This window comes from Schistocerca cancellata, chromosome 3, assembly GCF_023864275.1.
Source record: "Schistocerca cancellata isolate TAMUIC-IGC-003103 chromosome 3, iqSchCanc2.1, whole genome shotgun sequence".
In the NCBI taxonomy this organism is placed as follows: domain Eukaryota; kingdom Metazoa; phylum Arthropoda; class Insecta; order Orthoptera; family Acrididae; genus Schistocerca; species Schistocerca cancellata.
In genome coordinates, this window is record NC_064628.1 from 66,046,326 (window position 1) to 66,060,637 (window position 14,312).

Genomic DNA, 14,312 nt, shown 5'->3' on the forward strand with positions numbered 1-14,312 from the left:
GGAAATAATCCTATTTAAATAATTTTTGAGTATTGTTATAAATATGCTCCAACAAAGACTATATATGAAAAGAGAAAAGTGAGAAATGTCATCCAGTACTGTTAGCAGTATATTATTGGCACATAGTACTCTGTAGATTACACTGCACTTGACACCTAATGGACTGTAATTTATTAAGGCCTGGTAAAACTATTGTAATGCCTTCGGTTATACAAAGTAGTTCAGCTAAGATGTTCACCCCAAATATTTCTGGAACCATTTCAGTTTCAGTGTGTTAGGTTTTGGGCAATAATCTACTGATATGCTCATTACCAAATAACTACCACTACAAGTCAAAGTTATCAAACACTGACTTTATTATTACAATTGAAAGAATACAGCCCTCGGTCACTATTTTTAACGAATTAACTGGGTTTCAACACTACTAGGAGTGTCTTCCTCAGAATTTAAATCAAAGAATTGTCTATACTCTATAACATGGTCACAGAATTATGACCATGTTATAGAATATAGACCATTCTTTGAATTAAATTCTGAGGAAGACACTCCTAGCAGTGTTGCAACCCGCTTAATTCATTAAAAATAGTGACTGAGGGCTGTTTTCTTTCAATTGTAACTATTCTCAGTCTCTGAACATGCAGCCACGAACAAACAAAAAATTTTGCTACCTTATTATTTATAAACAACTTCAGCATGAACTGTGAAATTTATTGAAACAAAAAATTCTGTAGTATAATTGAGCAGTGTATTCTAGAACATTAATAAATAAGAATAAAATGACATCATTTATCTTGAACAATTTTGGAAATAGTTCAGGTAACATCTTAGGTGGTTCATCCCATGTACCATAAAAACATATAAAGCAAACACAAATATTTCTGGAAATGCTGATGAATTCTAATTCAGTTTTTAACCACATGAATTGTTGGAAGATCCTGACTAAACGACGTAAAATCTATTTTTGTTGCTATATTAATTACCAAGATATCAACATCAACTTTGCTTTTTCAAAGGGAACAATTTTTGCATATTCACTGAAACGTCATTCTTGTTGGACGCTGTCCATTGGGATACCTTCAAGCATTCAATTCAACTGCTCTATTTGCATTTCTCTGGCATTCTCTGTAAAGTAGTAGTACGTGTTGTATCCATTGGTTTGTGAAAGACGTTTATTTTTTAAGAAATTAAATAGAACAACACACAAGTAAATGACACAAACACAATGAAAGTTACACATCCCCTGAGCTCCTAAACACTAGTATCGCTGCAGTACAACACTCTGTTTCCCCCCCATCTGACACAATTTATTTCATTATCTGAGTAAGAAATAACAAATTTCCATGTAAGACAGTGATCAGTTCCACATTCAAAACACATAAAGTGTAAGATCTAAATATTGTAATTTCTCTAAAACTAGTAAGCGGATTTTGAAGAGAGAAACATTGTTGAACAAGTCTCTTTCAGAAATACAATATTAATAGCAGAAAATACTATAGTTTCATTTTAAATAGCAAGATTGGTGCCACATGCTTTTATCCAGAATTACAACTGGAGGCATCACAGTAGTTTTAGCAGGCCTTAACAAATTACAGTTCAGTAGGTGTCAAGGGCTGCTTATATCTGTAATTGATGTGGCTATGGAAAGATATTGTGTGTCATTTAGTGAGAACTTTTTCATATTTCATTTTGGGATGTTAAATGGACCAGGAAATAGTTTAGGTGAGCTGCTTAACTGAATCACCTGCACATTTGCATGTGAATCTATGGTATGATGGTGTACGTGTAACTGTTGTGCTATCTGTTATTAAATCAATGGGCTCTCTTCAGTTTTTGTGGCATTATTGACAGAGGGGTGTTTTCTTTTTCTGGGTACTTAACTTGGCCAACAATTCTGTAGTGCTAGTCCATGTGTGCTCACTCCATTGGCTCCAACCAGTCAACGAGCATGTGTCAGACATATGCTCACAGCATCTGAAGAAGATTACTGCATAACTTTTCGACATATTGTTACTTAATATGAAATCATTCATCTGGCTAGAAGTCTACTGTTTACTGCTACAATTCTCAATTTGGAACTAAAATTTATTGCTGAATTAACTAAATCTTTCTTCCCTTTCTACCTGATGTGGGTTACACCCTTGTCAGTCATCTCTCAGCATGTTGGTAATGGTACTTTGACTGGTTCATTGAAGATAGAAGATTTAGCATTAACATCCTGCTGGTAATGTGCTCATGAGAGGTGGAGAACAAGTTAGAATTTGGAAGGATAGTAAAGGAAATTAGCCTCATCCTTTTCAAAACTACCATCACAGTAGTTACTTTACCATAATAAATTTAGGAAAAACATGTAAAATCTAAATCTGGATAGCCAAATGAGTATTTGGGCAACCATCCTGCCAAATACAAGTCCAGTGTCTTACCACTGCCCCACCTTGCTCGGTGATTGATTCATTTTCTGTAATGCTAGCATACAGACTCCTATCTGGTTCTATACATTTCAATTGGATTTTTTTATTACTTCACTTTGTAACTTTACATATCTCTAACCCCTCAACTTTGGATTCTAAATTAACTCATAATTTGTGCTAATAAGCATCTAGTATATTAGTGTGGGAAGGAAAAGTCTAGATAATGAGAGAGAATGTGATGCAATTTTAGACATACAAACAGGTATTGAAAAATGAGAAAAATTATTTGCATGATCTCATGTTAAGAGAATGGGTTAGATGCTATTTGGAGTGACCATAACATGTGACAGGCTAACAGCAGAAAAAAAAATAGTGAGCCTTGTTGGATATTTACCGCAATAGCAACTGCAGGAATTGGGTAAAATACATCGAAACCACTATTAGGGGACAACTTGTTGCCCATCCAACCTCAACAACAAATGTGAATGTTGACCACATGGCTCATCTGCAAAGCACTACTGATTGCAATCTGTGGCAGAGGACAGAGAAGTATAATGTGGAGAGTCACAAGTTTTTACAATTTTTTAAAAATGGGTATTAGTTTCCTGGCAACAGGATTAATGTCAAAATAAACCAATATCCAGCAGATGTCTCACTCATTTCCAACTTATGATGTACCAGGAAAGTAGAATACCATGCTGTGAGGTACTAAGCTGGATCCCACCGGGATTTATTGTTCATACAGACGACACTGATATTAGTGCTTGCAAGTTTCATTCCATCATCGCTCACAAGTAGAGCTCATAATGCAAGGCAGAGTCACAAGTAGAAACTCAAGGTATCAACCACATTAAGCACATGTGGCATGTCATAAAATGCCACCTCAGTGTTTATCAATGATCTTCACAGATTATACAATATATGAATGGATATTTCATGTCCTCTACCCATGTCCAACACTGAGCCATACACCCTACAGGAAGATGAAATAACTGCTTTTTTGGAGCAGGGCCATAAGTTTCCACCAACTGATTTGACAGATGTCTCATTCATCACACTAATAAACTGGCAGACATATTCAGCTGTACTACTTTAGACAGTCTGATATTGTACAGAAATTCATTTTAACATTTGTTTTTGATCAACACACAACTTTCTCACAGTTATTAATTCGTGCAAAAAAGCATAATTTCCAAGAATGTTTGCCTATCAAAGCCGTGGGCTCCAAACCATATGTATCGAACGTGCGATTGTAAAGCGATCACGCGACTATGGTGGCGAGTGTTATGATGAATTATTTATGAGTTGCTAGGGAAACCCAGATGATTTATGTCAATAGTAAGTGGTATGTCTGGTATTGTTGATGTATCTTCAGCCAATTGCCTCACATGGAAGAATCTAATTCCATGTATATGCAATGTATAAACTCGTTTGACTTTTTGTCGCAAATATGGACTAATTCCGCATGGTGAAAGGAGGGACTGTGTAGACTGCAGTGGGGCGAAGTGTATAAAAGTTCAGAAGAAGAGTTCTGATACTGAAATACCGTTACAATTTCATCACAGAAAGTGTGGAAAATGAACGAATATCAGGAAGAATACATGGTTTGACTATTCCAAATTATCCATTCACCAGCATAATTCTTCTATCTTGCTGGATTAGGGACTAACCCTGCAAGCAACAGGTTCAGAAACTGACCTTTCTACCAATACCGCGTGCGACTATTTCGGGCTTTGCAGATAAGTGTGTTATGTAACAGCGACGAACGACAGTGTATCGATTGGTGGACCAAGTAAAGTTGCTGAAGTGGACAAATCACACATAGCAAGAAGGGAAAACCAGAGAGGATGACCTTCAAAGAATGAAATCAAACATATCTGGGTATTCGGTGGTGTAGAACGAGAGTTGTAAGAGTGTTGTCCAGAGACAAGGTAACTTTAGTCGGCTTGATAAAGCACTTTATACTGCCTGGCAGTAAAGTGATTACAGATGGCTTTCAGTCCTACAAGACGCTGACAGCAGTAGGATTCAACCAGGAGTTCGTCAACCACTCTGTAGAGTTCGTGCCTTCGGATGACCCCAGTGTGCACACGCAGATCATCAAGTGGCTGTGGAAATCTGTGAAATCTTCTATTAAAAGAGAAGGGCGGCCAAAAGAGAGAGGTGAACTCTACTTGTTTCAGTACCTGTATTTCCATAAATTGCAGTTGCAAGGAAAAGTTAATGCATGTGACACACTATCCATATTTTTGCATGACAATGGCAGAGTTTACCCAGGTTATGGCAAAAAGGGAATGCTTTCCATAGCATGCACATAAAATGGACTTTCTCAAGATGCCTTGTCTCTTGTTTAAAGTATCAAATGTTTCCTTACTGTTTTGCTTTAATGAGGTCAAGAGGTGATTGTAGATGTTTAGCAGTACTCTACATAATCTCATGAAAGACATCTGGGAGAGGTCCGCAGGTCACACAGCGTGGTTGGTGGCCTCCACCACAGCATCCACCAGCCACCGCCACACCCAACTATCAGATATTAATCTGCCAGTATTTGAATGCACGTGCACTTCCCCTGATTTAAGCATAAACAATGTTTCCACCTGATTAACTTAAGCTTACCTTTAGTTACAGTAGGTGCTCAAAATAATGACCCTCTGTGGTAAGAGCAACGTGGCATCTCCTAAACAAATTAGCAAACACTCGAAAAATTTTGGCTGCCAAAATCCAGGAAATGACTAGCCGAACCCTGTCTTCCAACTCTTCAAGTGTATGGGGATTGGTTGCATATACCTTGTCTTTTAACATTCCCCAAAAATAAAAAACCGGAGAATGAGGATGCCAGTCAACTATCCTATAGATGTGGAGAACGAGGAGGCCAGTCAACTATCCTATAGATCGGGAGAACCAGGAGGCCAGTCAGTTATCCTATTATCAAAAACACTTCATACTGCTGTCACAGAAGCATTGGCGCTGTGTGGTCTTGCATTTTCCTGAATGAAAAAATCATACATCTTTTTGTTAGGTGTCAGTTCTCGAAGAAAATGAAGCAGAATATTGTCTGCATGCCTCTCAGGACATATTGTTCATGGAAAAAGATTGATATAATAATTTGTCTTGCACTAATTGCACACCAAACCTCTGTTTTCACATCATGCAGGGGCTATTAGCGTAATTCATGAGGATTTTCAGAGCTCCACCTCGATTGTTCTCAGAATTTACATATCATGACAAATCCAGTCATGATTTATCAGAAAAAAACACCTTAGGACCAACATTCCCAATGTGCACAGACTGTAACAGCCAGTTGCAATAATGACATTGAGCAACTGTATCAGAGTTCCTCAGTTGATGCGCAGCTCCGTGAGCAGAAGCTCTTGACACACCATCTGAAGTGTCAAACGGTGCAGAGATTTTCTCAGACTTCTTTCCATGGCCTCCCGTATCTCGGCTAATTTTTTTTCAGTTAAAACACTAGGTTCTCTAGGCCTTAATTTGTGTAGCACAGACCCAGTTTCTTGAAATTTTTTGACTACCAGGCATCTTCCGTGAGAAAACCTGTACCTATGATACGAACCACGGCACTGGAGGGGGGGGGGGGGGGGGGCACTTTGATTTTTACTGCTAAGCTTAGAATTCTTGATACACCCAACTGCTACAACAAACTGCCTACACGTCTGTTGACCATGTTATTATCACAGTTTTTAATGAATGGCAGTTTTTTTTTCTCTGAGAACACTTTTTTTTTTGGCAATATACATATTATTACAGTGAGCCACTCACATGTTTGATGTGTTCCAGACTTTTCTAGTGAATAATATTAAAATACTTAAATACGCAGCATATGATATTTAATGTTTTAAATGTAGAGTGCCCATACCCAGCTTCTGCAATTCAACTATATAATTTGCCCCTGAAAGTTGCTAGACAAGATTTGGAAAGTATTATACAGTGTCTGCAAAGAAAAGAAAATGATCTTTATGCAAATCTTCCAGGAACTGTAGATGGTCCTAATGATAACCCATGTTTCACAGACATATGGAGACGCAAATTTGATTTTTGTCTGTATTTTTTGTTGCATAGACGACATGGAAATTGGGCCTCTTTACCACATTCATTTCTCAAATGGCTAAGCATGTTTCTCCTGTATTGATACTGTTTTCCACAACCTGGGCAACAACTGCCAGAAGATTCTGTGGCACTTCGACTGTTGTAGCGATTGATATCATTATTGTGGATGTTTTGGGATTCGTATCTGACTGGAAAACCTGTGTGAAATAAAACAGTAATAATTAGTATCCTGGATGAGATGAATGATTTGTGTGAATAAAGGTATTAAAATCAAAAGGAATCAAATCAACGGAAAATCTACTAATGCCCTATACAACACTGGAGAATACTGAAATTTAATTTTTTATAACATGCTAAGAAATAAAACAGGACTGAATACTTTTTAAATTGTTATGACATCGCAGCAGAAATGTTCATTATACAAAAAATAATCAATTTTCTACTGACAGAACGAGACTTTTTAGTCTGAAAAAGGCCAGTATTTACTTGTTTGAGGACATAAAATATTTCCAAGAAATTAACCATCCAAAGTCAAGATTTTTAAATAAAACAAAGATTATTAATATCCTACATTTTTTTCTTCATATCTACATATTTGCAGCTCTCTGCCACAAGGGTGTTCAGAATTGTAGCATGTAACATTACAGTGTGTACTGAAACAGCATGCTGTAATTGAGTTTCTAATTCTAAGAGTTCCTCTCCTTCAGCATGACAATGCAAGATCACGTACGGAGCACTGTGACATCTGCAAGTATCTGATGCCTTAGGTTTACTGTCACTGATCGTCCTATATACAGTCCCAACTTGGCTCCATACAATTTTCATTTGTTCCCCAAAGTTAACGAACACCTTCGAGGACTTCATTTTGATAGTGAAGTGGTGCAAGCAGAGGTGAAGTTGTGGCTCAGTCAACTAAATCAAAAATTCTGCAGTGACATTATCAACACACAAATCTCTCATTGGGAGAAATGTGTTCATTGCCATGGTGACTATACTGACAAATAAACATGCAGACACGAAGAATAAAGATGTAGAATGTTAATAATGTTTCTTTTACTTAGAAAGCTTTATGAGTTTTCGCATACAAAATTCGGGGAAGTTACTTTTCAGCATGCCCTTGGATATTTGTTTCTCCATGAACCATTGAACATATAGTTTACTAACCAGAAAGATTAATTTTTTATTTTGTAAGTAGTTTTAGCACATCATTACAAAACAGGAAATGTGTGTGTCAACAATTATACTTGGTCACTGCATTCCATTTTCATCATTTACCTTGTGCGTCTCTTAATCTAGATGTTAATTATCCTGTCTTTTACTTTTTTAGTAATTCCATTTTTATTTCACTTAATTCTGATTTTACTCCCAACGAAGAAACTTTCATTCCAAAAAGATTATGATATGCCATTTATCCACATTTTGACTTCCTGTTAGCTGTGAGATTTATTCTATTAACATTCAATATATACATGTAAACTATATGATTTCCTCTCTGACTTTTGCACGTCTGATTTTAAATAATGATGTACAAAATTACAGAAAAAGGATAAGACACAGTACAGTTAATGTTGACAAGTTATGTGCTCAGACATGGAATGTAATTAACTATGGCAGCAAAGTGAACATGCTAGTATTCACATTTAATAATTCAGAGAATTCAAATATTGCTATGCAGTGTGCAACATTCTTACAGTACAGTAAAAATAAAGTAACCAGCAGTGGACAAATATATTAAAATGTTCCATTATCATTCAGGTGTGCAACCATGATATTATTAATTCTTGTTCTGCTATTTCAGCTGAAAATCTTTCAGCCATTCTCAATGTAAGTTACTTGCAAGATTTTTAAATTACTTTAGACAATACTGTGGAGTAATCACTCATGTGCTAGAGATAACATTGTTGGTAACAAGATCATTAGTCATAGATAAAACTTTACATCTCTATGAGCAAAACAAAGCAATCACAGACTCAGTGAATCTAGAGTGCTTATGAAGCATTTGGTTGATTATTATGGATGGAGTATGTTGGAATGCTAGGCAGTGAAAACCTAGAACAATATTCCCTTGAGAGAACAGGTGTGAAATAAGGGGTTTCCATGATCTGTCAATCTGAAAACCCTTGTTTCAATTGAGCAAGTTGTGTGCTAATTGTATTTCCATAGTTCCCTGAACCACTGAATCCCAGTAGGATGAGGCTGTGGCCAACAACGTAACTTTCCCAAGATCCATGGGATGGCCACTGGAAATAAAATATTCAGCCATTGCAAATTTACCAAGAAGGCAGGTGTATCACTGATGCTCAATGCAATGTTCTTTTACTATGTGTATTGTTTGTTCTATGTATCTTTTACCACGCACAGAAGGAACTTCATATATACCCTCCTTTTGTAAAAGTATATCACCCTTCACAGAACAACTAATCTAAAGGTACCAGAAGAGCTGTTTTGGCCAGTGGAAGGAAAGTATGTTGCACTGAACACCAGCAATACAGCCACCTCATATAGCCCAATAAACCTGCAAGTGACTCACCTTGAGAATGGCTGGAAGGTTGTCAGCCAAAATATCAGCACAAGAATTAATAATATCCCAGATGCCCACCTGAAAGTTGATGGAATGTTACAACCACCGAGAAAACTTCAAGACACACATCAAAATGTTACCAGAAAAAAAGGGGGAGGGGGAGGAGGGAGGGAGGGGAAAAGAGAGAGAGAGAGAGGGAGGGAGGAAGAGGGGGAGAGAGAGAGAGGGGGGGGAGAGAGGGGGGAGGGAGAGGGGGGAGGGAGAGAGGGAGGGAGGGAGGGCGGGAGGGAGAGAGAGAGGGAGGGAGGGAGGGAGGGAGGGAGGGAGAGGAGGGGGAGAGAGGGAGGGAGGGAGAGGAGGAGGGGGAGAGAGAGGGAGGGAGAGGAGGAGGGGGAGAGAGAGAGGGAGGGAGAGGGGGAGGGAGAGAGAGGGGGGAGAGGGAGAGAGAGGGAGAGGAGGAGGGGGAGAGAGGGAGAGAGAGGGGGAGAGGAGGAGGAGGGAGAGAGGGGGAGAGGAGGAGGAGGGAGAGAGGGGGAGGGAGAGAGGGGGAGGGAGAGAGAGAGAGAGAGAGAGAGAGAGAGAGAGAGAGAGAGAGAGAGAGAGAGAGGGAATGTTACGTGAACTGCAGCTTAGCAAAGCAAGAAAGACTGTCTACCTCTTTCCCACTCAACACTGTTGTCTGATGACAGTCTGGAGTTCATAAGAAATGTTTACGTGAGAGTAAAGCGCAGCACAAATACAAAACTTGGACCTCTGAAAACAAGTGTGAAAGGGAATTAGAGTAAACAGAATGGGAAAGAAATGGACAAAGAATGCTAGAGATGTAAAAATTAATTACATAATGTAAATAAAGAAACAGAGAAAAATATTGAGACTGAGAGAACAGAGGATAATTAGGCAAGACCAATATCAAGGGGAGGGAAAAATGCACAGAAAAATACAAAATGGGGAAAGCAGAGGCTATTAGATGGTCATGTTCTTTCTGGAAACAGTCTTACATATGACAGGAAAGTTGTATCTACTCACATGAAGAGCTGAGCAGTGTTTGTAACAGAATTTATATACCTACCAATGTTCTTAAAACTGTACTCGCTTGCCTCTTGGGTTTGTATTTCTATTCTCTTACGCATACCAGAAAGGATCATTAGAATAACATCTAAAAACAATGCTCAGGCATTGCAACAAACTGTTTAAAGAGTTGATGATTGTAACCGCATCTTCTGACTACATATATACCAAACTATTACGCATAATAATATGACTACAATTATTATTACATTATAAGCTCTATACATGATGATAGAACAAGATACAAACTTAACCTCTTGAGAAAAACTGTATAAAAAACTCAGAATAGTACTTTCTACCAGGAAATAAAACTGTGCAACATAATGCCAAAGGCAATGAAAGAGATAAGTAAAACAATACATTTAAACTACTATTTAAAGAATACCTCTTAAATAAAATATACTAATCAGTAAAAGTTACTCAAATAAAAAATAGAGCTTCCCATAGAATTTCAGGGTTGGTTACAATTAAAAAATAATAGATCTCTGTCACTCTAAAAAATGTTTTCAGAGTATAACAAATATTACTGAAAAAATGTATCTCCAAGCTTTGTGATAGAAAATATAACCTCCTTTCATCATCTTGAGCTTATTTTTTCCTTCATTGTGGGAGGATGCAAGCTGAGTTTCTCAGACAAACAAATCAGAATGCACAGAAAATCAAACAATGAAAAATCCAGGATGGAATGTAACAATTTTATGAAAAGGAAAGTTGCTACTCACCATATAGCGTAGATGCTGAGTTGCAGATAGGCACAACAAAAAGACTGTCACAAAGAAGCTTTTGGCCAGTAAGGCCTTTGTCAAAAACACACACACACACACACACACACACACACACACACACACACACACACACACACACACCACTACAGTCTCTGACACTTTAATGTGTTTGGCACATTTCAAATAAAAAGAAGGGCATGTTGCTAAGCAAATATCAATCTGATTTTGTTTCAAGTACTTTAATGTACATTTTTGAACAATCGCAGAAACATTTTCTTTGGAAGACAAACACACACAGTAAGATCTTTGCATGAATAATAATGTAAATTGTTGCATACTTTCAAGAAAGTTTCACTCAATGCAATTCATCTACAAAATATAGTTCTAAATCTTTTGTAAGACAGATATGAGTCTCTCTCATTTGCTCTATCGAATGTCTTATTCATCTTGAGGCATCTGACCCATGATTAGCAGCATATTTTCTTGGACTGAAAACAATAATTCACGATTAACTATAACCATAATTTTCATGACATTAACACAGAAGACAATTCTGACCAGAAGGTGCTGATGTATAGACAGCCTTACATTTCATGAATGACAATGAGTGGTTCAACAAAGAAACAAAGAAGTATACCTATCATGAAAAGTTTCTAGATTGGAAAATGTATTTTAATATTATTATACCAAAAAGTACTGTACAAAGCAAATAAACAAAAAATTAATTATCTCTATTGTTCAATCCATCTAAAACTTTCACGCCTTTGTGTTTGTGGAGTATATGAAAAGTCAAGTAAGACTTTTGCCTGTATCTCTTATGACAAAATGGACATGGAAACTGCGCTTCCTTCCCACACTGTAGCCTAAGGTGTGATAGCATGTTTCTTCTGTATTGGTAAATCTTCCCACAGTTTGGACAGCCATTTGCTGTTCCATCAGATGATATCTGATATTCGGAACACGCACGTTCTTGTTGATTATCTGGTGAATTCTGTTCCGGTAGAAAACCTGGGCAAACAAGAATAAGGAATGAAACTACACATCCTCCACAAAATACATTAATGAAAGCTCAGAATAAGAAGGAATGGTACAAAATTCTCTCAGAATTAGTAGTGTATAGAGAGGTTAAGAAAAGATACTGAACAGCACATAATGGAAAATCATACTATCAGCACATGTAACCCCAAGTTCATATAAGTACTTCTTAATCCTTATACTGTTTGTCACTTAAGAATATGTCACTGACCATAGTGAGCACACCTAACTATCTCAATGCAACTGACAATGAATTACGTCCTTTTTTGTTACCACTTTTGTTTCTGCTCCAGGAAATTTTCACATTTATTTTGCTTTACAGTATAGGAATTCACTTTCAGTTCAGAAACTGTGTTCATGATTTGAAGTATGGTTTATAATGCCATCTCAATTCTTGATTACACTTCAACCCCAATTAGATGTACTTTCTGTTCCATAGATTCATAGTGAGGAAAACCTCACATATGGAGAACATGTCATAGTTTCCTCTTCAAAGGACATTATCTCTTATCTCAGCATCAATGCTACAATGTCAATCAACATTTTTTTTGTTACACACTGTTTGTTGAGTAGACTGATAACAGAAAAATAGGTTTTCAACATATTAAGATTTCATGATATGTGCAATGAGATCGGCTGAGACTTCTCTGTGCGGTCATCTGGAGAATGAGAACAACCTAGCTCATCCTTCGTTACACACACACACAAACACACACACAAGGAAATATAGTATTTCACTACAGTCTTAAGCAAAACTTACTTTTTATTTAATTTTCAGTTCTTTTAAATACACAAGCACGTAAATTTCAAAAATCTTCATATATATAGTTCTTGAAGTGTGCATAACTGCAAAGCAACAGATTTAAAAACATTAAAGTTCCTAGATAATTATTCTTAAACAATGCTAATGCATACACTGCCAAGGTAATCTTCTGTGATGTAAGATTAATACATATTCAGAACCGTATATTTAAAACAAATAAATAATAAAAAGAAGTAGTACAATTGAATCAAGACTTTAAAGATATCGCATACAAAGAAGATGAGAGAGAATTAGCACTTGGAGTGAAATAAGTATATAGGTCATTCTCACTGCAGCAACATATGTGAATGAATATACACATTTTTTCCTAACTAGGAAGAAATTATCAAATGAGCCCCACAAGGTTCAGCCTTAGGTCTAATACTCACTTGTATATGTAAACACATTTCCATCTAACATGCCAATACCTGTATTAGTGGTTTCCATAGACAATACAATAACTATATTCACTCCTACTACAAACAAGGCAACAAAATACATTTAAATACTACATTTTAAAGAATTATCAACTGACTGTTTTGCAGATGACCTACAACTTAAGTAATAATAAATGTGAGGATATTCAGTTCAGCGTATTAATTAGAAATTTTGTGCATGGATAAGAATTTTGGGGTGTACATATTGAAAGTAAATTAACTTGATGGTAAAAATATCATGGTGCTTTTTTGTGGTGAAATAATCAAAATTCTTCAAGCCAGAAGCATTTGAGGGAGTCTGTCAAATTATTATTGTAATTCACGAGTAAATTTGTTCCGTTTTTAAGCATAATTTTCTACATATCCATCTAGCAGGTAAATTCTCTCAGTGACTACACAAGAGTATTTATCACACCTGTTTATAAAAAAGGCAGCAGAGCTATCAAACAAGTATCCCACACCATTAAGCTATATCCATAGCAGGATTTTATAACACATTGAGAGTTCAAAGATGATAACAAACCTAAAACAAATGATCTTGCCTATTTCCCCTAGAATGAATTCTACAACACACCAATCATGAAATCCAACTTGTGCACTTCACGGGTGGTATTCTCAATGCAATGGATACAGATACTAAGTTGGAGTGTAAAAAGGGTCCTGAGTTTGAGTCTCGGTCTGGCACACAGTTTTAACCTGCCAGGAAGTTTCAGAAGTTTCATATCAGTGCACATTCCGCTGTAGAGTGAAAATTTTATCCTGGAGTCAGTGTTTTTGACTGTGTATCTCTCCAACATCTACCACAAAAAACATGTTAGTACAGATAGCTAGTCACATTTACTACTGGATAGAGAACTTATAGATAGGTAGAGCACAGCACATTATTCTAATTCAGTGAGTCTTCTACACATACAGATAACTGCAGGAGAGTCACAGAGACTTGTAATAGGGACAGCACCATTCATGCTATATGTTAATAACTGAATGGATAATGTTAGGTTCAGCCTCAAACTTTTTTCTGCAGACATCATAGTTACCTGCAAAAAAGATGTTATCAAATAAAAATTGTAACAACGCCATTCCAGAATCTGAGTACCAGGCAAACAGCTTATAATGTTGCAACTTCACTCGGGCTTGTACACAACCCTTTATCAAGACTCGTCTGCAAAAGGGATTTGGTTGTGCACAGTTGCATTCACACCCTATATTGAGTAAATAGCCAGCCTAAGTACAGCAGTGAATGAATTCAAG